This window comes from Pelodiscus sinensis, chromosome 22 (assembly GCF_049634645.1).
Source record: "Pelodiscus sinensis isolate JC-2024 chromosome 22, ASM4963464v1, whole genome shotgun sequence".
NCBI lineage: Eukaryota > Metazoa > Chordata > Testudines > Trionychidae > Pelodiscus > Pelodiscus sinensis.
This window is the reverse complement of record NC_134732.1, coordinates 13632251-13658587: the sequence shown is the minus strand read 5'-3', so window position 1 is coordinate 13658587 and position 26337 is coordinate 13632251. Positions and strand designations below refer to the sequence as shown.

The window sequence follows — 26337 nt, the reverse complement described above, 5'->3', positions numbered from 1 at the left end:
TCAAGCCCTGGCTATGATTATAGATATCTCAGTCCAAGGATGCACTCTGAAAGTCTGAGCATCTTGCCTGTCAAGAATCCTGGACTATATGAGGACTTCAAAGGTACCTCAGTTTGGGGATATGTGCCTCACCCATGGCTCCAGACCAAATCCTGAGTTCTTACTCGGTCCTTAGTCAGACAACAGGCCCACTGAAATCGATGGGAAATTTGCTGGAGTAAGTAGTGAATAAGAATGCCCGGTTTTCACCACATCCCAGCAAAAGTGCAAAGATCACACCTGGATGCCCCAAGGTCAAATCAGTCATGGATGAAAGCAGAGAACATGCAAGGATCATTCTTAGATCTGGACATTCAAGTATATTTCACACACAGCCATTAAGCCATGCACAAATGATCCTTGTATTTTGACCAGTGCTAACTCCTCTTCTTGCTCTAACCTCACAAGGGGTTTTATGCAGAGCAAGTAGCTTAGGACGTATGCTTGTTGGAGCAGGACCATGTGTTCTGTGTTTCACACGCCACCGTCACTTCACAAATAATAAGGTTTCTAAATGATTGGATGCTCTGAAGCCTCCTGTAAGAGCTCAACAGACTTATTTTAATTTTTTCCCCAGGTTTTCATGGGTACGTTTCCTTCATGCTCACTATACAGTTTTCAGAATGATTAATTGCTAATTCTCTCTCTATAGAAAAACATTTTTCCTGTAGGACGCCAGAGTGTCGTCATGCTGTCACTGCGTTCACAGGACCCAAGCCCCACCCACTCCCAGCCTAGCCCTCCCCATGGCCCACATGGAGAGCTGGGGCTGCCTGCAGCCCCAGCCCTCCCCAAACTTTTGCCGCAGCCAGGGGGAAAGCTGTAGTTGCTGTGGCCTCAGCCCAGCCATCCCTGGCGGCAGAAGATGGGTTCTAACCCGGCACCTTATCCAGCTATTTACAGCCCACCCTGCCTGGGGCTCCAGTAGGGATGTGAAGAGCTAGTTGACAGGGTAGTCGACTAGTCGCTTCCCTCCGCCCCTTGCTGCTTCTGTCAGAAAGAGGCAGCAAGGGGTGGGGGAGAGAAGAGGGTACTTCAAAGAACAGCTCCGCTTGAAGTCCGGGGCCAAACCCCAGGCTCCGTGTGGCACTGCCACTTTGAAACGGGCTGTTGCTACACTTCAAAGCTGGAGGCACCCTATCGACTAATCGAATAGTCAATATATTCGATTAGTCAATTAGTCGATATTTAACATCCTTAGGTTCCATCCACTGCTGCAGTAGCCATGGTGAAAGCTGGGAGCCCTGAGTCCTTTTAGATCACAGGACCCTGGGCAGCTGCCCCTTTTGCCCCCCTCTTGGTTGCCCTGTGCAGGAAGGTCTGTCTTGCCTAAGGCCCTACCATCCTGTGCCAGTAACCTAGACAGGCTGAGCTTCTCCAGGCATCCCAGCAGGCACCTGTGTCTCATTGTCATTCCCCAAAACAATAGTCCATCTCTCTTGGGAGAGTCTCTTTTTAACCCTTTTCTTCTGGGTTCACCAGCCTCTTCCTGTGCCAGGCCAAACAGTTTTGTAGGATGAGGGCCAGGACTAGGGGCAGTTTGGGCACCAGTTTCCCTGTGCTTTTTTGGGGTGGCGGGGGGGAGGCGGGGGAGGACTCACTCTGTCTGGCTATTTATTTATTTGTGCTCAGCCATTGGATTGGGGAGTGCCAAAAATATTTTCCACCCCCACCAGCAAAACAGCTGGGGCCACCCTAGCATAGGCTGGCTGGGGAAGCAGCTAAATCAACAAAGCTTCTGAATATTCAGTGTTTGCTGAGAGGTAACTATCTTCAGCCACTGTTGTGCTTCCTGCTGTTCTCTCTCTCTCTCTCTCTCTCTCTCACACACACACACACACACACACACACACACACTCTTGCCTTGGGTTCCATTCTTTTTGCCCCCGTTACAATTATAAATACCTTTTAGGTTATAAAAGTGGCAGGCATTGTCATTGATTGCATTTGTACAGTGCCTAGTACATTGGGGACAGACCTGTTTGTGGTTTTTAGATGCTACTGCAGTATAAACGTTAGCTATTTGGGAAGCTAATTAGTATTTACAGTAATTAATACCTAATACACATTAAATAATAATAAAAAGGGCCCACATTTCAAATCTGGAGCCAAATTCCACCAGGGTTAGTGTCTGTTTGGATCTTTGGTTTTGGTCTGAACCCATCCCTAGTTATCTTGCATGAACTCTGACCCCAGGCGAGGTGCAGTCGAATTTGACTATGTAGCGTGGCAGCTCTTCTTTAGTCTCTGCTATTCTCCAGTTAAACAGGATGTTTAACGGAGCCCAACTTTAATTAACATAGCAGGCTGGGACAAAAGTCCTCTGTGAAGCAGGAAAAAAGGAGCAGGCAGAGAAATAGGATACCCCGCCATGGAGATAATGTCCCATGCCTGGAGATGAAAGGCAGTCTCCCATGGAGAAGAAGCCCCCAGGCTTGATCTATGGTTTGGCAAGCACTCCTCATTTATAGGGAGTGACCCAACACCTGAGCCAAGGTAGAGGCACCCTGCTCCCAAGGTGGCTTTTGAGAGCTGTTCTCATGGCATCACTCTTCCCCTCATGTCACAGCTTCCCATCGCATCTTGCCTTCCCAAGGTGGGCACTGGTTTGACACTGTCCTGGGTTCATTAGCCCCATCGCTACTTCAGCCCTCAGGACAATGGTCCAGACAGTGACTCTCAGTGCAATGAGATGGAGGCGCTCTGTAAGCCTCTGCAGCCACTCTCCCTCCCAGAACCGTCTCCCAGCTCCTACACCACCTCGCTCAACTTGTTGCCACTTTCCTCCTGCACAGCCAACTACCAACTCAGTAATCGGCATCCAATACTGCCGCACGCAGACGTGAGTCACGTGCCTCTGCTACAGCTGCACACCAACAACAGCCGCATGCCTCCCATATAGCCTCATGCCTCCCGTACAGCCTCAGACGACCTCTTGTCACTCTCCTCCTCTGCAGCCTCCCGGACAGCTGCTCACCTCCCACACAGTCTTGCTCATCATTTGCTGTCCATGCTGCTGCACGCTTCCCCAGACTTGGCTTAGAGCCTATTCTGTAAGAGAGAGAAAGAGAGAGAGAGATGTTGAGCGAACTACTAGCCAATCCTTTACTGTGCTGTAGAATCCTGACCTTTCCCTCTGACATAAAGGCAGAAGGTGGCCGCAATGGCGTTTCCCCTTAAGCCCACCATGATATTGCAATTAATGGAACCTAGTCTGGTATGCTAATAAAATCAGTGCTGCCAACACTCATGATTTTACTGACTGGGGCAGGAGTCGTCTCTTAAATCCCCCAACTGCTGGAATCATGTTATTACCTAAGAAACTCAGTTTTCTTTCTTTCTTTCTTTCTTTCTTTCTTTCTTTCTTTCTTTCTTTCTTTCTTTCTTTCTTTCTTTCTTTCTTTCTTTCTTTCTTTCTTTCTTTCTTTCTTTCTTTCTTTCTTTCTTTCTTTCTTTCTTTCTTTCTAATAGAAGTTTCTAGCCCTTCTGACTTTAGGGAAAAGCTTGAAAAGGTGAAACAAAGTCTCCAGCACCAGACGCCAAATAAAAAGAAGCCTCATGTTGCATTATTGTTCAATTTCTCATGATTTTTAAGCCTGAATTTTAGGAGCCTGACTCATGATTTTTCTGAGTGCTGAGGTCTGCTGATACTGTAAAATGGTGCACATGCCATGTGCCAGCTTTGGAATTACTTCTCCATGGTACATCCGGCCCAGAGGACTTGAGCTGTACTATTCTGAGTCCTGACCTTGCATGTGGGCCCACTACAGGATGGTATTAAGGGCTGTGTTTAACAAACAGGACCCAGCGGAGAAGGGAAAGAGGGCAAAAACCTTCTGAAAAGCTAAATTACACTGACAAAATGAGCATATGAAGGAGAATATGTGGAACTCAACAGTTCCTCTGCGCTCTTCCTGGCCAGGATTCATAGAGGTCAGGGCCAGAAGATCTGACCTTCTGTATGACACACGCCATAGAATGTCATCCAGTTATTTCATGTACTGAACCCAGTGACTTGTGTTTGACTGAAGTACATCTTCCAAAAAGGCATCTGGTCTTGATTTGAAGACTTCAGGAGAATCCACCACTTCCTTTCGCAGTCTGTTCCAGTGGTTAATCACCCCCATTGCTAAAAATTTGGGCTTCATTTCTAATTTGAATTTCTCATGCTTTAACTTCTTGGTTCTTGTTCTGCTTTCCTAAATAAAAAGCCCCCTCGCACCCAGTGTTTGATGCCAAAGACAGAGAAGTCCAGAGGGAGGGAGATGGCTGTTAACACCATGTTTCTCCACCCTCATGGAGCCACAGCTCTTCTCCCACACACACAAACACCACATCAGACCAAAGGAAAACTGGGGCACCAGGCCAACTGCCACAGAAGCCAGACACAGTTCAAAGCAGTGTTAACTACCCCATCCTTCCTGTGCTCTTCATGGTGCAGTTGTATTTCTGGTATATTGCTGTGGCTCTGTTTTTGTGGGTGGCCCCATGAACATCCTCAGTCATCCTGCACATAGCCATTTGGGGATGAGGAGGACAAGGAGGAGTCCCAGTCATGGAAAAGGCTAGGCACTGTACAAATACAGAATGGACAAAGATGCAGCCACCCCTCTAAATCCATGGCTTGGAGGGATTGCTTGGCTCCCACCATGGGTTTTTAAGTGGGGGAGGGATCACAGAGGCCAGAAAAAGGGGAGTGAGACAGGAGAAGGAGGAGCAGAAGAAAGCATTGGGCAGATAGACACTGTTGAGAGAGTCTCAGAGGGTTAGTCTGTAACCATGTTAGTTTCTAACTTTAAAAACAATGAGCAGTCCTGTGGCACCTTAGGGTACGTCTAGATTACAAGCCTCTTTCGAAAGAGATCGTCTGGACCAGGCATGTCAAACTCGAAGCCTACTGAGGGCCGCACAAACGAAAACTGATAGCTCTCAGGGCCACCAAAGAAAATGTACTTCTAGCGGAAAGTCATAATTATTTATTATTATAGATTGTGTTTTAGGTATATTGTATAATTTGTCAGGTCTTGTTTTAATATAATACAATAATCTGACATGTACAATTATTTGCCCATGTAAAATAATTTGTAATTTAAATATACATTTAAGGTACTTCTTAATTTTTTATATGATATATAACTTGTTTTGTTGAAATAAAAAAAAGTATAGACCGTGGTTAATCAAATAGAACAGGCTTCTGTGAAAATTTCAGATACTTTGTAAGTTTGAGATTTTGCATAAACATATAATATTCATGCAATTGCAAAAAATTGACATTTATTGATATAAAATTAATATACATTTTGTGATTTTATTTGGGAATAAATAAATAAAAAACAAAATGTTAACAAAATATTCCCCTCCACTCCCCCAGAGCCAGGCATTCCCCATACCCTTGGTCTAATCCAATCCCTCTCCGCTCCCACAGAGGACCTCCCTTCTAACCCAATGCCTCCTCCCTCCCCCAGAGCCAGGCACTCCCAGCCCCCCCCAACCTAATGCCTGAGTCCCTGAGCTGCCGCCGCCGCTGCCGTGCATTTCTTCCTCAGGCGCTGGGGCAGCGTGAGCACAGCAGCCAGCTGTGAGCAGGTGCTTGATGTCTATGCAGAGTGGCCCGGCTGGCCGTGAGCATTCGCTGGAGTGCCCAGCACAGAGTGGCCCAGCCAGCTGTGAGAACGTGCTGGGTGCCGTGCGCAGAACGGCTGGCGGTGATCTGCACTTGGCCATGTGCTCTGAGTAGCCAGTGGGCCGCACTTTATTCTTTTATAAGAATGTAGTAGCGGGCCGCAAAAAATTTTGATTGGGCCACATGTGGCCCTCCAGAGGCCTGTTTGACATGCATGGTCTAGACAGCCACAAGGGTTTAGAAAAAGCAAGCCACTTTTTCAAAAGAGACTACCCAGGCAATCTGGATGCTCTCTTTCAAAAAAGCCCTGTTTGTGGTTAAGAACACCTTTTTTTGAAACAGCTCTTTCGAAAAAAGGCATTCTTCCTGGTAAAAGTAGGTTTACCAATTTAGAAAAAACTGCTGTGTTCTTTCAATTTAATTTCGAAAGAACGCAACAGCAGTCTAGATGCAGGTGAAGTTTTTTCGAAACAAGGCCACTTTTTTCCAAAAAAACTCAGCAGTCTAGACACACCCTTGGAGACTAACAAATATGTCATAAATTTGGGCTTGAATAAAGATATTAACTGATTAACACACTACAAAGGCAATTTCCCTCGCCTTTGATATTCACATTTACACATCAAAACCTATGAATGGGATACATCCAACCTGACTCAATTAGCATCATTAATATTGATCCTACAATTGACAGGTAACTGCTTTTACTGTTGAGAGAGTAGTCTTTGCTAATTTACAGCCCACTATCACTATCTGCTTTCATTGAGATGAAAACCAGCCCAGACTCTGAGGGTGGTCAAGAGAGCTGCAGCAGCAGTAGCCCCAAGATCTGCCATGTGTGAACAGATCCCATAGAAGGCCATCAGCTTGGTGCTGGAGGGGGAAAGGGAGGTTAGCCACTAAGAAAACATCAGGCAGCAATTGAAAAGAAGGAAATTACAGCCCTTAAACACTTCCTGAAACAAATTTCTGATGTAAATCTTCCTTTTATAATAGTCACACACACCACACAAAGCCAGACGTGAATGATTTGAGGATGCATCTCTCTTCTTCATTCGTTTCCCTCCTACCATCCACCCCCAAAACACACCCCTTCCCTAACACACACACGCGTGCACACACACACACACTGAATTTATTGTGACAGCTGAAATTCTCTGCTCATCGGAGGACATTTGACAGGGTACTTAAAAAAAAAGAAGAAAAGGAAAAGTGGTTTGGTGTCTCGTGGAGGAGGCAGAGGGGGGTGAGGGGGCGGGGGATTTAAAGTGATACAAGACGCATAATTCAGGCTTCTTGGATTGCAAAAGCTCCTCTTACCAAAAGGGCCTGCTGCCTTTATTTTTATCCAAATGGCTCAATTACTGCAAAGCCCCACAGAGAAAATTATGGATGTTTGCCTCTATTTTTCTCGACAACTGTAGATATTTTGTTTTCCTTCTTTCTTTCTTTCTCCCCCCAGTGGTTATGAGGGGGGGAGGAGGGGAAGATGGTGAGGAAACAGGGGAAAGCGGGGGCAAGTGGCCCTTTTGAAACGAAAGCTTGGCTTGGAGGGGGGGCAGGGGGGAAGCTAGGCCTTGCAGGGGGACAATGGCAATTTCACACCGGCTCCTGCTCTCTGCTCTTTCTCGCCTTCCATTTTCTCTCTCTTGTGCCATGCCCACGCTCACTCCCTTTTCCATTCACACTCTCTTCCTTAAGCGTCTCCCACTCCTCCACTTTCCTTCATCCCCTTCCCCATCCCTTCTCCTCCTTCCCTCCCCACCGCTGCTGCCCTCTTCCCCGGCCTCTCTTCTCCTGTACACAGCCCCTGTGCCTCTTCAAGCCACCCTAATAGCAGCTTGTTTGGCACTTCACTTGTTCTCAATGAGAAAATACCCCTCCCTCTCCCTCTTTTCGCCTTGGTTATTTCCAAACCCTGCAATAGCTCCTTTGCTCAGGGCTGCGGGAAGTGCCTATTTTTCAACATTTCTCTTTGGCTTGTGTTTGTCATCCTCAGAATTACCGCTCCAGGGAGTCCAGTCAGAGCGCCACCAGGCCCCGCTATTCACACCGCTCCTGCTTCTTGAGATCATGTGGGGAGAAATTAGTTATTTATTGCGGGCACCACTGCAAGGCATTTATCTGCAGAAGTGTTTGTTTTGATTACCTGTCGGCAAAGCAGTCTCTGCGGGCAATGCTGCGGAAGTGCTGGCGGCAGCGATTCTGTGGCTAGTCCAGTGCCGGCTTCTCTCAGCAGGAGGCGCTGTGAGGACTGTGGCGAGGCTGGCGGTGAATGAATCCCAGCAGGAGGCAGCATAGGCAATAGCCTAGGAACTCTGGCTGTGGAAAGTGGTAACGACCCCATCCTAGCTTCCCTTGCGGGCATGATGCAGGAGCATGAGCTGAGCCAGAAGGAACTCTTAGCCTCGCTTCTTACCCTGCAGGTGAGGAACAACTCCGGAGCAGTGGCTCCAGAAAAGTTCATGAGTCCTCTGTTCCCAGGGTCTCCCAGTCTTCGCAGAGATGGCCTGTTGGTGCTGTCCCATTGCCATCTTGTCCAAGTAGGGCCACCATCCAGGGGAAACGCAGACACAGCACAGTCCATAACGGCTGCTAGCCCAGCGGTGCTGGAATGATTTTTATACTGGGGGTGCTGAGAGCCATTGAACCAAACTGTAAACCCTGTAAATGATGGAAACCACGTCAAGCCTGGGGGTGGGCAGCCCCTCCTGCCCCTCCTCCAGCAGCCAGAGCTCCACCACTATGTTGCTAATATCAAATACCTAGCTATAGTACAGTCCAGCCAGGACCAAGCTACAGCCCAGCACTATGATCTCAGGAAAAACATGTCTGCCAGGGCTCTGGACAGAGAGGAGGGATGTGAAGGAGGGTTCTCAAAGCACCCAGCCAGGAAAGAGGAGATCTGGAAAATGTATGGACTTCATTGCTGAATTAGTTAAAAAACAAAATAAACCCTCCCCCCTCTTCTGCCTGCAGTCCACCTCTGTTCCTGCTGGGGAAATGGGGTTAGGGTACAGGGGGTTCCCCCATCTGGCATGCCTGCAAGACATGGAGGCTTCCCTCCCTTCCCACCAGGAGCACCAGAGCGGGGTGGGCTCAAGGGTGCCCATTTTCTGGGGCCCCTGGGCACGGGCCCCATTGGCTCAGTGGTTAATCTGCTGCTGCTGGCCAGTGACCGGGGTGCATAGATGTTACTGCAACACCCACAAAATAAAATATGTAGCCCTGCATCAGGCGTCACCTTGTTTCTCAGTTTCTCTTATGTTGCCTGAGAAGGTTTTAGACAAACCAAAGGAAGGCCCTCGGGTGTCGGAATAAGAACGGCTACCTAGGGGTTATACGTGTATAATTATATCAGCACACCTAGTAACCCTGCCCATGTAGACACACCCTACGCTCCCTATTTCAGGTGCACTGCTGCTCAGTGTGGGGAGCTCAACCCTCATCTACCTCAGCCAGGAGCCCACGGGGAGTGGAATCCCAGATGGAGGACGAGCGGCACTATTGCATGTGACTGAGATTTTGCTGTGTGTGCGAGAGAGATGTGAGTGTATCCGAGGCCACAGGGGTCAGGGTGAGTGGGGTGCACAGCACAGGTATGGCAGTACCTGTGCACCAGTGCCTGGCTCTAGGGCATGGGGGGAGGAGGAATGCGCACCTACATGCATTCCTTGTGGAAAACATTCCCAGCTAGCAGGAGCCCTAGCAAACCACGAGCACTTTGACCAGAGAACGTCACCCAGGGCCAGCAGGAGCAGAGCAGAGCTGCTGGGTAACAAAGCGGGGAAGGCGCACACTGTATCTTTAAAGACAGAGGGAGAGCAGCAGCCGCCGGAGGAGGAGGAGGATGCCAAATTGGCCCAGTAGGTAGAACTGCTACTTAAGTGCTGTTGAGAAGCGAGCACCAGGAATTATAACACAGATGATAGTGCCCTGACAGCTGCCATTTGCTGCTGCGGCGAGTCTCTCTCCTAATGGAGTTCTAATGTAGTGGCCTCTTCACTGACAGTCGAGGCCAGAGATATGGGGTGCGTCTTTGTGTGTGTGACAGATGGGACCGTCCCGCAACAAACCTGTAATCCTTTGATTTCTGCTGCGGCTGGCTATACTTAACCCCCTCCTCTCCAAACGGGGCAGCGTCAAGCTCCCTGAACGTCAGACAGTGGCCTGGGGGTGAAGAGGGGAGAGACCCACAAAGGGGATGAACGAAGCTGCTTTGCCAGGCCATCCCCAGAGTGGAGAGGTTACCCGCCATAAACATTGGCAGAGGCAGCCCGTGAGTATAGGCCAACTAGGCCATTGCCTAGGGCGCTGTGTTAAACGGGGCGCCCAATGCTGACGTCACGCCATTGAGGGCTGTGGAGGTCACGCCATTGAGGGTTGTGGAGGCGGGGGCACCAATCATGCATTCCACCTGGGGTGCCAGCTGCCGGCAGCCCGCCTTGGGCCACCCCTGAACACGGGCGTGGCCCACCCAAGCTGGGCCCTGTTGCCAGGGCCAGCCCACAACATTTTGGCACCTGAGGCAGGGAGCTCAAATGACGCCCCCATACCCCCTCGCTTGGGCCAAAACTTTGAAAGGTCTCAATTCTACCTTCTTCCTGTTCTCCTCCTCTCATGGTTCTGCTCTGCTACCTACATATGCACCAGCAGCAGACACAATTTTCTACACTCTGGGTCCTAGTGGCACCCCCCACACCGTCTAGCACCTGAGGTGGCCACCTCAGTTCGCCTCATGGTAAGGCCAGCCCTGCCTGTTGCATGCTCTGCAGATGCCATGCCAGGGAGCACCCAAGTGCAAGGTGGGAGCGCAGAGAGTGTGATGCTGGGGAGTTGTCACCAAGCCAACTGTGGCAGGTTCAGAGTGTGCCAAGCAACCCAGATAGCAAAGCAGGGCTTTGTGAGTTCCTGTGTGGCCAGAGGCCCCCTCCTCCACTCCCATTCTGTTCTCCCCACTCTCGTTAGGGTTCAGTCTAGTGTCTGCTCCCTCCATTTCACATCCCAGCTCTCTCCCACATCATGGCCTGCCCCTCCATGGGAGCTTCCTTCCCACGTCCTGACCCTCCACTCCCTCCCAGTGTTTCCTCCTCACTTGCCCTTCACTGCATCTGCTCTCCACCACTCCATCGTCGCAACATTCCCCCCCCCCCATCTCTGCCCCATCTCCCCTGTGTTCCTCCCACCCTCAGTTCCATTTCACACCCTTGGGTGTCTCCAGGCCCCAGCTCCCAAGACGACTTGTGCATGGCAGGGGTTGTTTTCTGCCCATCAAAGCTCAGCCAAGTTGTCCAAAGCCATCAAAGGGATCTGGTGCCCGATGGCCATTAAGATGAATGCCTTTGGAAATAGTGCCCATGTCTTTTATTCATCTGAAAGGAAACCTTCTCTGACCTGCTGCCCTGCCCCAAGCGTCTGCCCCCACTTGTGGCACTTTGCCCGTGTTACTGAAGTAAGCCTCACAGGGCCCCACTTGGGGAAGAACAGGCAGAAACTGGTACCAGGAGACTAAGGCCAACAGTTCTAAATACAGTTTTGCTTTCCCACACTGAGGCTGATTTTTACAGGTGCTGATCACGCCTGACCCCCAATGCCGTCAGGAGGAACAGCCTGTGTTCAGTGCCAAGGCACACCAGGCACCAAGCTGAGCTTCCAATCAGGCACCCAGAGAAGCAGCTAGATTTCCAGACGAGCTCAATGTATTGTGGGAAAATCGGGCCCTCAGTGGCTTATGCTCGGTGTCTCCAAGTCAAGGAGACATCTAACACCGCGAGCTGATCTGTCCTGAAGTGACTTGCCCACGACGGAGTCACTGACAGAAATGGCATTAGGACCTGATTTCCTACTCTCCTCCGCTCCCCACCCTCGCTTGGGGCAGAGGCATGAGATGTAAGAGGGCTCCAAGCTAGGCTGCAGCAGCAGAAGCATGCCAGTATTACAAAACCAAACCGCCCTGCCGCATCCTTAGGAGAATACCGCAAATGGGGTGTTGAAAACCCTCTCCCCGCCATGTTCATGCACCAATCACACACCTTCACGTGGCAGGGGCGCTACAAGCCAAGTGTGTATTCCACCATCTGAGACGCTCCCTCATGGGGGATTTCCTTTCTCTCTTCCCATCTGCTGAGTGGTAGCTGCTTGGCTGAGGCTTGAGGGCTGCAGAGCCTGGAAGCGTAGCTCCGCGGCTTCCACACTGGCCTCACCAGCTTTCGTTTTTATTTGTCTTTGCAGAGCCATGGTGGGTTTTGCTCTGACAGTACCAAGCCGGGCTAGGTTGTTCGCATTTCGCCTTTTGAAAGGGCCCCGGGTTTGTTCCTTCCTCAAAGACCAGGACTCAGGCTCGCACCCCCTAGCGGCGCCGTTTGTGCTTGGTAAATAGCCCCAGTGCTCGGTGCAGAGTTTTTGTCATGGTCTGGAGAGGTCCCTTCAACGACCACGAATCCCAATGAGGGGACAAAATTCTCTCCTGGGAATAAAGTAATCAAGGCATCATGCAGGCACATTTTTCAGCTTCCAATGAACGCAGCGATGAGATTTGCTACCAGATTAACAGCCCTGGCAGCGGAGATCCCCTCCTTAGCCACAGAACAGGTAGGGCATGAGCAGCAGTAAGAGCACAGGCCTTCCCTTAGCCAACATGCCTCCTCCCTAGCTGTGAAGTTCGGGAGGGTCGGGGGCCAGAGGTCTACAGGCGAGAGAGGAGCCTAGCTGATGAGTTGTCCACTGAGTCTGCCCCCCTGGGGACCCAGCGAGAAAGGGGAGCAGTCCATAGTTTGGACAGTTGTCCATTAAGCACAAGTATGACACTGACCAACTCACTGAGCCCCCAGCAGCCTGTTAACCCTTCCCTGCCCCATCTTAGTGCCCTTTTAAACACAGAGACATTTTCTTAGCAATTTCAAGTCCTGTAGCTTGTTTTCCTGGAGACTTAGGGTGTGTCTAGACTACAGGGATTTTTGAAAAAACTTCCCCTGCGTCTAGACTGCTGCCACATTCTTTTGAAAGTAAATTGAAAGAACGCAGCAGTTTTTTTGACCGCGGCAAACCTCATTTTTGACGAGGAAGAACACCTTTTTTTTAAAGTGCTCTTTTGGAAAAAGGCGCTATGTCATGCGAACTGTGCTTTTTTGAAAGCGAGCATCCAGACTGCTTGGGTGCTTTCTTTCGAAAAAGCGGCTTGCTTTCTCAAAAGTACTGGTTGTCGTCTAGATGCTCTTTTTCAAAAGAGGCTTGCTGTCTAGACGTAGCCTTAGAGTGAAATCCTGGATCGGGTGAAGTCAGTAGCAAAGCTCCCACCGCTGATGTTCACAGGGCTGGCCCACAACATTTTGGCGCCTGAGGCAGGGAGCTCAAATGACGCCCACATACCCCCTCGCTTGGGCCAAAACTTTGAAAGGTCTCAGTTCTGCCTTCTTCCTGTTCTACTCTACCACCATCTCTGTGCATCTAGAGCAGAGAGACTACATATGCACCAGCAGCAGACAATTTTCTACACTGGGTCCTAGTGGAGGGCCCCCCTCCCCACAGTCTGGCATCTGAGGCAGTCGCCTCAGTTTGCCTCATGGTAAGGCCAGCCCTAGGTGTTCATGGAACAGGATTTCAGCCTTGAAGGGGGTCAGTCCAGACAAGCTCAATCCATTGGGGGTAAATCGTGTACTTGGTATCTCATGCTGGGCATCTGGTCAAGGAGACATCTAACGCCACAAGCCGATTTGTGCCGAAGCGACTTGCCCACTGTCAGAAGTGAGATTAGGACCCAATTTTCTCATCTCCTACACTCACCATACTCGCTTGGGGCAAAGGCGTGAGGGGGCTACATGTTGCTGGATGTAAAAGGGCTCCAAGGCTGTTAAGACTCAGGGTCCCCATTGCTCTTTTTGGAGGCCTGGGGGCCTGACGTCTTAACAGTCTTGTTTTCCCACTGTTCTATTGGGTGTTTTAGTCAAAAAGCCACAAACATTATGGAAGCAGCTTGGATAAAGATCTCCACCCCACACAGTTCACTAGATCCCACTCCCTCGATACCTGTGATGTCACAATCCTCCCGGATCGCCTATTGTCCACAAACTCTTCCTGGAAAGCAGAGTGGACCAGGCCTGAAGACTAAGCAAGAAGAGCAGATACTACAAACAAATATACATTTTCAGGACACAAAGCAGCAAAAGCACAGGGCATGAAGCTAAAGGCGAGGTCACAGGGCGAGTTTGTGAAACAGTCGGGATTAGAACCTACATTCTAATTCTGCAGCACATCCTTCCTTGTCAGCAGCGATGTAGGCTGAAATGGAGTCCAATTCTGCAAGGTTCTGAGCACTCTCAAATCCCATTTACTATTCCTGGAGCGGAGGGCTCTTAAAACCTGCCAGCTCTCGGCAGGATCGGGCCTCCCAAAAGCAGCCCAAGAAATAGAGCACTAGAGTGGGTAGGCACACAGCACAATTAGCCAACAAGTGGCTGTTTTGTGTAGGATTGTTGCTGATGTGTGTTAAGTGGCTTTCTGAGAGGAAAATGTTAGGCACTAGAGAGATTGACAGACAAAAGGGGGAAATGCATTAGGTTTTATTGGTCTGTTTTGAACACATCTGACATCACGCTATTGAGCAAGTTCGGCTCGGCTTTTGGGAAATGAAAAAAAAAAGAAGCTAGAAGAGGAGGGGGAAAAAGAGAGAGAATAATCCAGACAGGCAAGTGGTAGCATAATGGCAGGAGACATTGGAGCAAACTGTGGCAACCAGATGGGACCCGAGTGCCAATAAAATATAACAGAATTAGCAAACTCATGCATTGTTCCCAGCAGAATGCGCGCCACTCTCCCTTTAATAGCTGCCTATCTGTGATATAATACAAGTTCTTTCAGCTGTTAAGCCGGCCAAGGACAAAAATCACTGGTAAATAGCGAGAAAGACTGAAAAGCAGGAGGCAGAGTTCCTGGTAGAGCCTCCAGCTAGTTTCTATATTGGCTAGATTCTATACAGTCTCAGATTGGCTGCAGAGTGGGTGAAAACCCCGCAAAGCCAGACCCGTATTCCCTTTTGCCCAGGCCCCAGCTGCATCCCGCCTTTGCTGATATTACATGAGGATAGTTGTGCCTGTCATGTTCTCCACTGCAACCCAGTTGGATGCATTGGTCAGCTCTTCCAACTGGTCAGAGACATCCCTCAATGCACGGGACTTCTCTGGGCCTAGATGGGGCCAGACTAGCTGGGAAGGATTTCAGCAAAGGCTGGCGCGTTTGGAGGGAAGAAACCGGGCTGGAGGAACGTTACTTACTCAGGGCTCAGGAGAGCATGTGCTGGAGTCAAGGGAAAGATTTTCACTGACTTCCCCGTTTGCTGAGTCAGGGCCCCACATTTCCAGGCCTGACATCACTGGCCAGGATAGAAATATGGATGGAGGTTGAGGGCAGGACTTGAATCAAAACTAATTTCTGCTTTCTCGCCCCCTCAGTCCTACACTCTGCAAGCCAACAATTCAATCAGCCTCTTCCCTAAGCCAGACCTCACACGCGCCTGTAGCCAAGCGAGGGGCACATGACCAGCGAGGCAACAGGCAAGAGGCTTCCAGCCAGAGAGCTTTGCTAGGCCAGCTGGTAAGAAGATGGCAAAGACCTAATGTTCCTTCCTGCCCAGCCATTTTGCCAAACCCATTGGTTTCCTACCCTCTTCCAAACTGTGGACAGGATGCAGTTTATGCTTGGTGAAGTCTCGGCACGCTACAGAAACAGGAATAGGGAGAAGGCACTATGGTGAAGAAGAAGGTGATCAGAGAGGGTGTGGGGCCCTTACTGGATGAGGGCAGTAACCTAGTGACAGATGATGTGGGGAAAGCTGAAGTACTCAATGCTTTCTTTGCCTCTGTCTTCACAGACAAGATCAGCTCCCAGACGAATGCGCTAAGTGACGCAATATGGGATGAAGGTGGACAGCCCTTGGTGGGGAAAGAACAGGTTAGGAACTATTTAGAAAAGCTAAACGTACATAAATCCATGGGTCCGGACTTAATACATCCAAGGGTATTGAGGGAGTTGGCAAATGTCATTGAGGAGCCTTTGGCCATTATCTTTGAAAAGTCGTGGAGATCAGGAGAGAGCCCACATGATTGGGAAAAGGCAAATGTAGTGCCCATCTTTAAGAAAGGGAAGAAGGACAATCCAGGAAACTATAGGCCGGTCAGTCTTACCTCAGTCCCTGGAAAAATCATGGAGGGGATCCTCAAGGAATCCCTTTTGAAACACTTGGAGGAGGGGAAGGTGATCAGGAATAGTCAGCACGGATTCATGAAGGGCAAGTCATGCCTGACCAATCTGATTAGCTTCTATGATGAGGTAACTGGCTCTGTAGATATGGGGAAATCAGTGGATGTGATATACCTTGACTTTAGTCTCCCACAACATTCTTGCCAGCAAGTTATGGGAATGTGGATTGGCTAAATGGATGGTAAGATGGATAGAAAGCTAGCTGGAAGGTCGGGCCCAGTGGGTAGTGATCAACAGCTCAATGTCAGGATGGTGGTCAGTTTCTAGTGGAGTGCCCCAAGAAGGCTAATGGCATATTAGGTTGCATTAAGAGGACCATTGCCAGCAGACCCAGAGATGTGATTATTCCTCTTTATTCGGCTCTGGTGAGGCCACATCTGGAGTATTGTGTCCAGTTCTGGGCCCCCAATTACAGGAAGGATGTGTATGCATTGGAGAGGGTCCAGCGGAGAGCGATCAAAATGATTAGGGGGCTGGAGCATATGACCTACAAGAAGAGGCAGAGGGAGTTGGGTCTATTTAGTCTGCAGAAGTGAAGAGTGAGGGGGGATTTGATAGCCGCCTTCAACTTCCTTAAGGGAGGTTCCAAAGAGGCTGGAGAAAAGCTGTTCTCAGTAGTGATGGATGGCAGAACAAGGAGCAATGGTCTCAAGTTACAGTGGGGGAGGTCTAGGTTGGATATTAGGAAAAACTATTTCACTAGGAGGGTGGTGAAACACTGGAATGGGTTAACTAGTGGAGTCTCCATCCCTAAAGGTGTTTAAGTCTCAGCCTGACAAAGCCCTGGCTGGGTTGATTTAATTGGGATTGGTCCTGCCTTGGGCAGGGGGCTGGACTTGATGGCCTTCTGAGGTCTCTTCTAGTTCTATGATTCTATGATTCTGTGAGAGAGGAGAGAAATCCAGCAGCCCACGGCCCAGGACGTGAGATACTTGGCAAGCTGGAGGCCTCTGCATAGCTCAAGATCTTTAAGGCTGATGCCATGGTTATATCTGGCCCTGGTGGAGTGCCAGCTCCATTCCATAGCAGGGGCAGGACTCTTCAGACATTACCACTACTCTCCATTGTGTTATGAGCAGCATGGCATCAGCCCCCACTTTACAGCCCTGCAGATCTCCCCCAAAGCGCTCTCTGTGGCTTTGTTTCTGTAGTGTTCTGTATTAACAGGTAGCTTTAGTCCAAGGCCCTTTTACCTGCTCACCCAGCCCTCTCACAGGAAGGCAGCTGACCTGTAGTACTGCAGTCTGAAAGCCTGGCATGACATAAGAACAGCCATACTGGATCAGACTAAAGGTCCATCTAGCCCAGTGTTCTGTCTTCCAACAGTGGCCAGTGCCAGGCACCTCAGAGGGAACAAACAGAACAGGGAATCATCAAGTGGTCACCCATTCCCAGCTTCCGGCAAACAGAGGCTAGGGACACCATCCCTGCTCATCCTGGCTAGTAGTGATTGATGGACCTATCCTCCATGAATTTATCTAGTTTTTTTTGAACACTGTTAAAGTCCTACCCTTCACAACATCCTCTGGCAGAGAGTTCCACAGGTTGACTGTGTGTTGTGTTGTGCTTTGTGTCTGTTCCTTTTGTTTGTTTTAAACCTGCTACCTATTCATTTCACTAGGGGTACGTTGACGGAGCCATGTAGATTTGTTGTTTTGGCAAAGGTAAATGAAGCCGCGATTTAAATGAGCGCGGCTTCATTTACATTTACATGGCTGCCGCGCTGAGCCAACAGCTGATCAGCTGTTTGTCCGCTCAGCGCGCTAGTCTGGACGCTCCGCTGCCGACATCAAAGCCCTTTGTTGGCAGCCCCGGTAAACCTCATCCCACGAGGAATAACGGGGCTGCCAACAAAGGGCTTTGATGTCGGCACGGGAGCGTCCAGACTAGCGTGCTGAGCGGACAAACAGCTGATCAGCTGTTTGTCGGCTCAGCGCGGCAGCCATGTAAATGTAAATGAAGCCGCGATCATTTAAATCGCGGTTTCATTTACCTTTGCCTATGTGTCTAATCTACATGCCTCTGACGACAGAGGCATGTAGTCTAGACACAGCCTTGGTGACCTCTAGTTATTGTGTTACAGGAAGGAGTAAATAACTCCACTTTTTCCACACCATTCAGGAATTTATAGTCCTCTATCATATTCCCACCGTTGTCATCTCTTTCCCAAGATGAAAACTCCCCCCTGTCATAAAGGACTGGATGGGTCAGAGCTGTAGACAAGATTGCCTAGCCTATGTTTGCCCAGTGCTCAGAACAGGGTAGTGCCAGTCACATCAGGGAGCCCGGGCACCTCCCCCGTACGAATAAAACAATAATCATGTACATGTGTTCAGTAGAGGACGCCCCCTGCAGTGTAAACACTTCAGAAAATAAAGCAGGAGTCAAAACATGAGGGATCTTGTAGGAACATAACCCCTGCCCCAGCTGTGTGCAGATAACAGGGAGATGCACAGCTGGCCTGAGGAAAGTGAAGTCACTTCATGTCCTCCAGCTGCCCCACCCCAATACCAAGGGAGCTCCTCTCAGCCCCTTAACCATCCCACCCTTCGATCCTGGCATAAAATGATGTGCCTGAAGCTGCACTTAGGGCTTTTGGTCTATTGATTCCCCACTCTGCAAGCACTAAAATGACCTGGCTGGCCCGGACAGAGGTATTACAGCTTCCTCCCTATTTAACACCCATGGCAGAGGAATTGGGACTTTTGTTAAACAATGGTTAACACAGTCGGGAAAGCGCTTTGCCCCTCTTCCTTCAGCGCAGGGCCCAAATCACTCTGTCACAATATGGCCAACCAGCACACAGGAAACTCAGGCAGGTTGTCTTACCCCAGTTCTTTGAGCTGCGAATGCAAGCAAGTTGGAAACTCCCCTCCACTCCCCAGTCTCAATCTTCCTTATGGCTCAGCCAGTTGGGGCATTGGTTCTGGCTATAGGGGCTGCAGCTGTGGGGCTGTGGGGCATGGCATGGCCCTGCCCTCAGGGGAAAGGGACATGCTGGCAGCACAGGTCTGGTGGGCCTGAGAACTGCCAGTTTGTAAATAATCCCCTTGCACTGGCCTGGGCGGAGCAAGGCTGCCCCTGCCATCCATGCCCCTTTGCCTCTGGCTGCCCCCTGGCTCTGGGGACTGGCGTCCCAATGCCAGGCTCCGTTACCCCCCTGAGGGCCCACAAAAAAGCTTGGCTCTGGGCCCACAGAAGGTTAATCTGGCTCCGACTCTGCCCATGGGCTCTGGAGGCTTCTCACCCCCGGGGAGCTCCAGGCACGCAGGAGCAGGTGTGGGGCTTCAGCAGAAGTGCATGCTGGGGACTGGGACCACTGGGAGGTGGGGGGCCACCAGGGATGGGGGCTGCTGAATGGGGCAGTCAGGGGAATGAGGGTGCAGCCGGTGATAGGAGCCACCAGGGGGCCACCAGGGACTGGGGGTACTGGCGCGGGGGAGATAGGAGCTGCAGCCGGCAGTGGGGGCTGCAGGGAACTGGGCTGCTGCAGAGATGGGGGCTGCAGACAGTGGGGGGCTCCAGGGAAAGGGGCTTCAGCCTGCCAGTGGGGGACACCCAGCTCTGCAGCGACATGGGGCTTCACGTTGGTGGCGGGGACGCCTGGAAACAAGCTGTTTTTGTGGGAGAGGCATAAGGATCTTGTGCAAAAAAGGGTTTTTTTGTGCAAAAAGGAAACATCCACCCTGCTTGTTTTTGTGCAAAAAACTCTTGTGCAAAAATCGATCGAATAGATTATGCAAATGAAGCATGATAAAATACTAATCAGAGCTTCATTTGTATACTCTCTGCCACCAAAAGCTGGCAGTGTAGACATAGCCTGTGTTTACGGCCAGCTACAGACAGAAGGCTGCTGTGGCTGAGCTGACCGGGGGACTCAAGGACCAGCAGGGCAGTGCAAATATGGGACAATTTGCCCCTTTAAAAAAACATAAGAACATAAGACCATAAGAATGGCCATATTGGATCAGACCAAAGGTCCATCTAGTCCAGTACCCTGTCTGCCGACAGTAGCCATTGCCAGGAGCCCCAGAGGGAGGGAACACAACAGGTAATCCCTCTCCAGTCATCCATTTCCAGGCAAACAGAAGCTAGGGACACCATTCCAACCCATCCTGTCTAATAGCCATTGATGGACCTAACCTCCATGAATTTATCTAGTTCTTTTTTTTTTTTTTTTGAAGCCTGTTAAAGTCCTAGTCTTCACAATATACTCTGGCAAGGAGTTCCACAGATTGACTGCACGCTGAGTGAAGAAAAACTGCCTTTTGTTTGTTTTGAACCTGCTGCCTATTAATTTCATTTGGTGACCTCTAGTTCTTATATTGTGGGAATAAGTAAATAACTTTTCCTTATTCACTTTTCCCACACCAGTCATGGTTTTATAGACCTCTATCATAAAACCCCTTAGTCTCCCTCTTTTGTAAGCTGAAAAGTCCAAATCTTTTAAATCTCTCTTCATACGGGACCTGTTCCAAACCCCTAATCATTTCTGTTGCCCTTTTCTGAACTTTTTCCAATGCCAATATATCTTTTTTGAGATGCAGTGACCACATCTGTATGCAGTATTCAAGATGTGGGTGTACCATGGTTTTATATAGAGGCAATAAGATATTCTCTGTCTTATTCTCTCTCCCTTTTTACATGATTCTTAACATTCTGTTTGCTTTTTGGACTGCCACTGCACACTGAACGGATGTTTTCAGAGAACTATCCATAATGACTGTAAGATCTCTCTCTTGAGTAGTTGTAGCTAAATTAGTCCCCATCAGGCTCTGTCTACACCACAGTCATTTTTTTCTGATAGTTTTTTCAAAAGAGGCTTTTCCAAAATTTGGCCCATCTACACTGGGCCAAATTTTGGAAAAGCCTCCTCTTTCGGAAGAGCCCTTCTTCCTCGTGGGCGGAGGAAGACAGGGTTTCCGAAAGAATATGTCTGTTCTTCCACAAAAAAAACCAGAAGAGTAGACGTGTCCTCTGGACGCAGTGGAGTGTTTCCGGGATACCAGCGGTATCCCAGAAAAACCCCGTAGTGTAGACATAGCCTCATAGGCGGTGTCTAGATTGGCATAATTTTGTGCAAATACTTTTAACGGAAAAGCATCCGTGCCAGTGTAGATGCTCTCTTGCACAAGAAAGCTCTGATGGCCATTTTAGCCATCGGGCTTTCTTGCGCAAGAAATTAATGTGGTTGACTACACTGGCCCTCTTGTACAAGAATACTTGCGCAAGAGGGCTTATCCCTGAGCAGGAGTGTTGGAGTATTTGCACAAGAAACACTGATTCTGTAGTAGATTAGTAAAGCATGATTTCCCTCTACAAAACCATGTTGACTTTCCCCCAACAAATTATGTTCATCTATGTGTCTGACAATTTTATTCACTACTATAGTTTCAACTAATTTGCCCGGTACTGACATTAGATTTACCGGTCTGTAACTGCCAGGATCACCTCTAGCACCCTTTTTAACTATTGCTGTCACATTAGCCATCTTCCAGGCATTAGGTACAGAAGCAAAACAAAAAAAAGTCAGGACACCTGGAAGAGAGCTTAAATAAGAGACAGTCCTGGTAAAAATGGGACGGATGGTCACCCTAATAATGTCACTCAGACAAGTAATCCCATTCAAGTCAGTTACATGAGTAAAGTGCACAGGTGCTCGCAGGATTGGGACCATGCAAAACTCCTCATATTGGCTTCCAGGGATGTGGGGGAAGGGAAGGTTTGGGCGAGGACAGTGCAGGGGTAGGAGAGGTAAAGGCATAGCAGGAAACGGCACGAGCGGGGGCTCTTGTACATTTCAAAGTCTCAGGCGCTGCAGGGAGCGTGGGGTCAGTCCACTGCTGGCCCTGTGCTCCCTGCGGGGCTTCTGCTACAGTTCAAAGGTGGAGGTGCCCTTATAGACTAATTGAATAATCGATAGAAAGCCCTGTACCCGTCTCCACAGAGTAAACAGGGCAGGGCCTCAGAGATGGGGTGAGTGGAGTAAGGACCTCAGAGAAGGGGCGGGGAAGGACGTGGGGCCAGGGTATTGGGGTTTGATTCTGTATTCACTTAAATTCAAAAAGTGATCTTGTGTTTAAAAAGGTTGGAGACCACTAATCGAGGCTGATTTCCTGCAGAAGCCCGGTCAGAGAATTCCACTCAGGAATTCCTCCACTGAGCCCAACCACCAGCTGGAGTTGAAAAAGCAGCAATGTCAGACCGGAAGCTCTTTGGGGCAATGCACATTTTGTTAGCTCGTGGTGCTAAAGGGTCACATTGTGCCTGTGCTGCATGATGATATGGCAAATAATGGACATTGTTATTTGCTGGCATAGTGCAATAAGTTCTGGACCCAGAGCACTATTGTGCTGGATGCTTGACAGACATAATAATAGTTGCCATTGTCATCAGGTCGTATGGAAACAGCTCTAAAAACCTAAAGGAATTTAACGGAGATTTGTAGATTCTTCCTGTCCCAGCTTTTGAACCAGCCTACAGAATCCAGGGGGGTATAAAAGCTGGGCTTACATTCAGCCGGAGCGGCTCTGGTAAATACGTTCAAACAGGGGCGGATGAGGGTTTTGTGGGGTCTAGGGCAGCACAGTTTCGCAGGGCCCCCCCCCCCTCTTTGACACGGCGCATGCGCGGGGCCTCTTGAAGCGCAGGGTCCTGGGTAGCCACCCCGCTCGCCCTGCCCTATATCCGCCACTGCATTCAAACCTTCCGGGCTGAAGCTCTGAGCCACAACTCCTCCCATGGGGGATTCTGGGAAATTCTTTGAGAATTTAAGCCCCAGATATGAGTCTCTATTAAGTTCCGTGGGATGGTTCCCTACAGAAAGGATTCTGTGTTCTATTAAATTCTAGAAAATACTTCCATAAAGGACAAGGGCTTGTGCCTTTTGTGTTGGGGATGCATCTCAGAGGCACATGCCTAGGCTCCGCACCAGCCCAATGTAAACCAGCCCCAGGTTGCAAATAAGCATCTAGCCAGTATTTAGACTTTTGAAGCGAGGGAACACAGCATCTTGGCATCTCCGCCCCAAGCTTTGCCTAGAGTAGCCAGTCAACCTTCGAAGCCCACAGAGCTTGAAAGCTTTCCAAGCCCAGAACCTGAAGGTCTGCATGCTCCAGACTCCTACAAACCCTGCAGGTCTTGTCTGGGCCTTGCCTACCCTACCATGGCCGCTGGCCTTCCCATTCCAGAGTCCTCCAGAGAAAAGCAGTCCAAACCAAGCCAAAAAAAAAAAAAACAGCCGGGAGGCTTATGGTTCCCTCTTGCAAACAAGCAGAGGTCAGGGTGGGGTTTCTACGAGCCCCCCCGTCTCCCCTTTTTTATGGAAATATTGATCGAGATAAACCAGGGAGCCGTGTTACATCTCCTGCCGAGGTCAGGAGTTCAACAGCACAGCTGGCAGCTCGCCCGGTGGCCACGATTTAGACCTCCTCCATGCTTGCCAACAGAAGTTGTATTTGGTGGAGGTTTTCCCTTCGTTGTCTCCCTCCCACTCCCCTGGAGAGCGCTGGATGGGGAAATAGATGGCGGAGAGGGCTTGTGAAGCTTGATACAACTCCTAGGGGCAGGGGCCAAAGTGCTTTCGCCAAGGGGAGCTAATAACAAATCGATGCGGGGCTACCATGACACGCTGACCCTGCTGCTAACACACGGTTTTAATGTGTGACAGTAAATCTGTGTGGTGGTCCCTCTGCGAGGGAGGGGCAGCCGCGGGGATGGGGGAGGAAGCTGTGTTAGTACGAGGTGGAGAGGCAGATGGAGCTGGGGGAGGCCCGGGACATTGACATTACAGCTTGATTCGTAAAGAGAAATGCTCTTAACGAAACATGGTCAGCAGTGAGCCTGGCTCAGGGGACAGTGGCTCTCTGCAGGTGTGACTTACACACCTAGTGCGGTTCACTGTCCCGTCTAGTGGCACTTAGACCACTTGCAATGAGCGATAACAACAAGGGACCTCTACGGCCTCGGCTGAGAGCCAGTTGGCTTTGTAGCTCAAGCTGTAGAGGCTCCAATACTACGCTCCAGAGATCAAATCTGCTTGGTGGTGGTTTCACAGGTATGGGCAGATGGAGGGTCTCCAGGCTGGCAACCCCACTAGAATGGACCTTCTCAGAAGAACATTGTTGGGGTGGGGTTGCTCCTACTGCAGACTTGGGGCCCTGTGACTTGCACTTGTGTCAAGGCACCGTCTTAGCTAACACTAAGCAGGTGCAAGCCACCATCTGAGGGCCTCTCCAGCCCAACTGCTTGGAGAAAGGCCCATCATTCCTCGAGTGCCAACCTCTCCCCCTCAGGCGAGTCTGAAACCCTTGGGAACAGCTCCTTAGCCATCAGGAGGAGTGCACGCCATTGGTCCTGGGGATCCCCATCTGTAGCCCAGCACTGGGACATGAATGCTCAGGCCCATGTGGCTACACGAGACCAGCTTGGCGTCAGCAGGAGCTGGAGCCGACTGTGCAGGAAATGGGCAGTGACCTGTGGAATAGGATCTTACAGATATAGGGCCAGCTCCTGGACTGCTCCCCCATCCCTCTCGTGCCACAGGAGAGCTTACAGAGGCAGCTGGGAATCCCAAGGCAGCATGTAGTAAGGAGATACCTGCCCATACCTATGCTTGCCTTGGAGTCTTCTCTGTGGAGGGTGGAATTTCCCCCTCCTCTCAGCTTCTGTGTCCGGCCTCCAAGCTCTCTGCAGAACACGCCAGTGCTTTCAAGTTGAGAAAACAAGCAACAGTCCCAGAGTGTCCTTCAAACTCTCCTTGAGCCTTTGCCGTATCAGTCTGCAATGTGCACTGCCAGCAGCAATTCTAGGCCGCGGCTCCTTCTCCCGGGGTGGGGGGGGAGTGGGAGGGAGCCTGCAGGCTCAAGCCAACACACGCTGCAAAGCCCCTTGAACGCTCTCTCTATAGCAACCCCTTCCTAGGCCTTGCATGTCTCCAGCCCGCTGTTCTCCGATTTGCACACCCCTCCTTCTTCCCTGGAGTTCCCTGTGGTTGCATCCTTGGGGAGTAACTCTGGGGGTGTCCTACCAGGCTGCCTGCCTGCAGCAGAAATCACTCAGGCAACTCCAATCAGCTCATGAGCCTGCCCGGTGCCCACCACACCCCATTTCTGCCACCTACCTGGCACAGTCATCCCAGCTGGCTCGGGCGAGTCTACAGGCACCCAGACTTCCCCCCAAACAAAGACAAGAACTTTGCATCCTGCTGCTACTTCCCTTATTTGCACCACTAAAGGTGGCTGTGCAAGCACATGGGCTCCAAGTCCAGCAACTGGAGTGCACAGACAACACAGCCAGCTGCACCAGTAACGCAGGGGTCCAGCTGCATTGGTAAAGCTGATCCAGGCGTGTAAGGTGGGCGACAGCAGGCGGGGGCTCTCCTACTCTAATACGCTGTATGACAAAGAGGATATTTCTCAGAAGTGCCTCGGCTCCATTCACTTTCAGGGAGGAGACTTCGGCACCTAACTGCCTACAGAGCAGTTAAAGATAATATGATACCTACCTCTTTGATGTCACTGTTCATCAATCGCTCTCAAAGCACTTCACAGTCCTGACTATATTTACCTTCTGAATGTCCCTGGGAGGCAGGGCAGTGCAGTTTTCCCATTCCCAGCTGGGAAACTGAGGCAAGGAGAGACTCAGTGATGTGCCCAAGCTCGCACAGCAAGCCTGTAAGGGAATTGCATCAGGGCCTCCCAGATCCTAGGCTAGCCCCCTAACCACTGCGTGGACCTCATTTAGGAGTGTCTATGTAACCCACACCCCCACTAGGTCTATACTGGCAGCTTCTTGCACAAGAACAGCTGTTCTTCCGCAAAAACTTGCTGGCTGTCTACACTGCACAAGCAGGCTTCCAGAAGTAAATTTATAGTACAGTGTTGTAAAACAGGGCTTCTTCCGGAAGAGTTATTCCTCTCCTCACGAGGAATAAGCCCTCTTGTGCAAGAGCTCTTCCACAAGAGGCTTGTGTCGACAGGCAACATGAATTTCTTGCGCAAGAAGCCCCTATCGTTAAAACGGCCATCAGAGCTTTCTTGCACAAGACAGTGTCCACACTGCCATGGGTGCTCTTGCACAAAAGCACATGCTAGTGTAGACGCTCTCTTGTGGAAGACTTTTTGCACAAGAACTCTTCCACAAAAGAGTTCTTGCACAAGAAGCTGCCAGTGTAGATGTAGCCCTAGTGTGGTTCACTGTCCCCTGCAGTGGCACCTAGACCACAGCAACAGATAAGATCAAGAGGCCCTTACAACCTAGGCTGAGCGCCAGCTGGCTTTGTAGCTCAAGCTATAGAGGATCCTATACTAAGCTTCACAGGACCCAGATTCAAATCTGTCTGGTGCTGGTGACGTCTACACCTATGACAAAGACTCATTTCTGTAAATGCTCTGTAGCCACTGCTGCTTGGGTCTCGAAGT

The 26337-nt window shown here is 50.1% G+C and overlaps 1 long non-coding RNA gene across 2 annotated transcripts in view; it reads right to left on the bottom strand.

The window, feature by feature from the left end:
* Nucleotides 1-2824: 2824 nt before the first annotated feature.
* The window catches only part of LOC142819352 (uncharacterized), a 36056-nt gene continuing 12543 nt past the window's right edge, over nt 2825-26337 (bottom strand). Inside the window, exons 3-5 of one of the 2 annotated variants that reach the window (XR_012897229.1) lie at nt 9739-9832; nt 7812-8326; nt 2825-3090 (exon numbers count right to left, since the gene is read on the bottom strand). This is a non-coding gene — a long non-coding RNA (uncharacterized LOC142819352). Of the gene's footprint in view, nt 3091-7738; nt 8327-9738; nt 9833-26337 lie in introns of those variants that run through there. The other variant, XR_012897228.1, reaches the window with a different exon arrangement.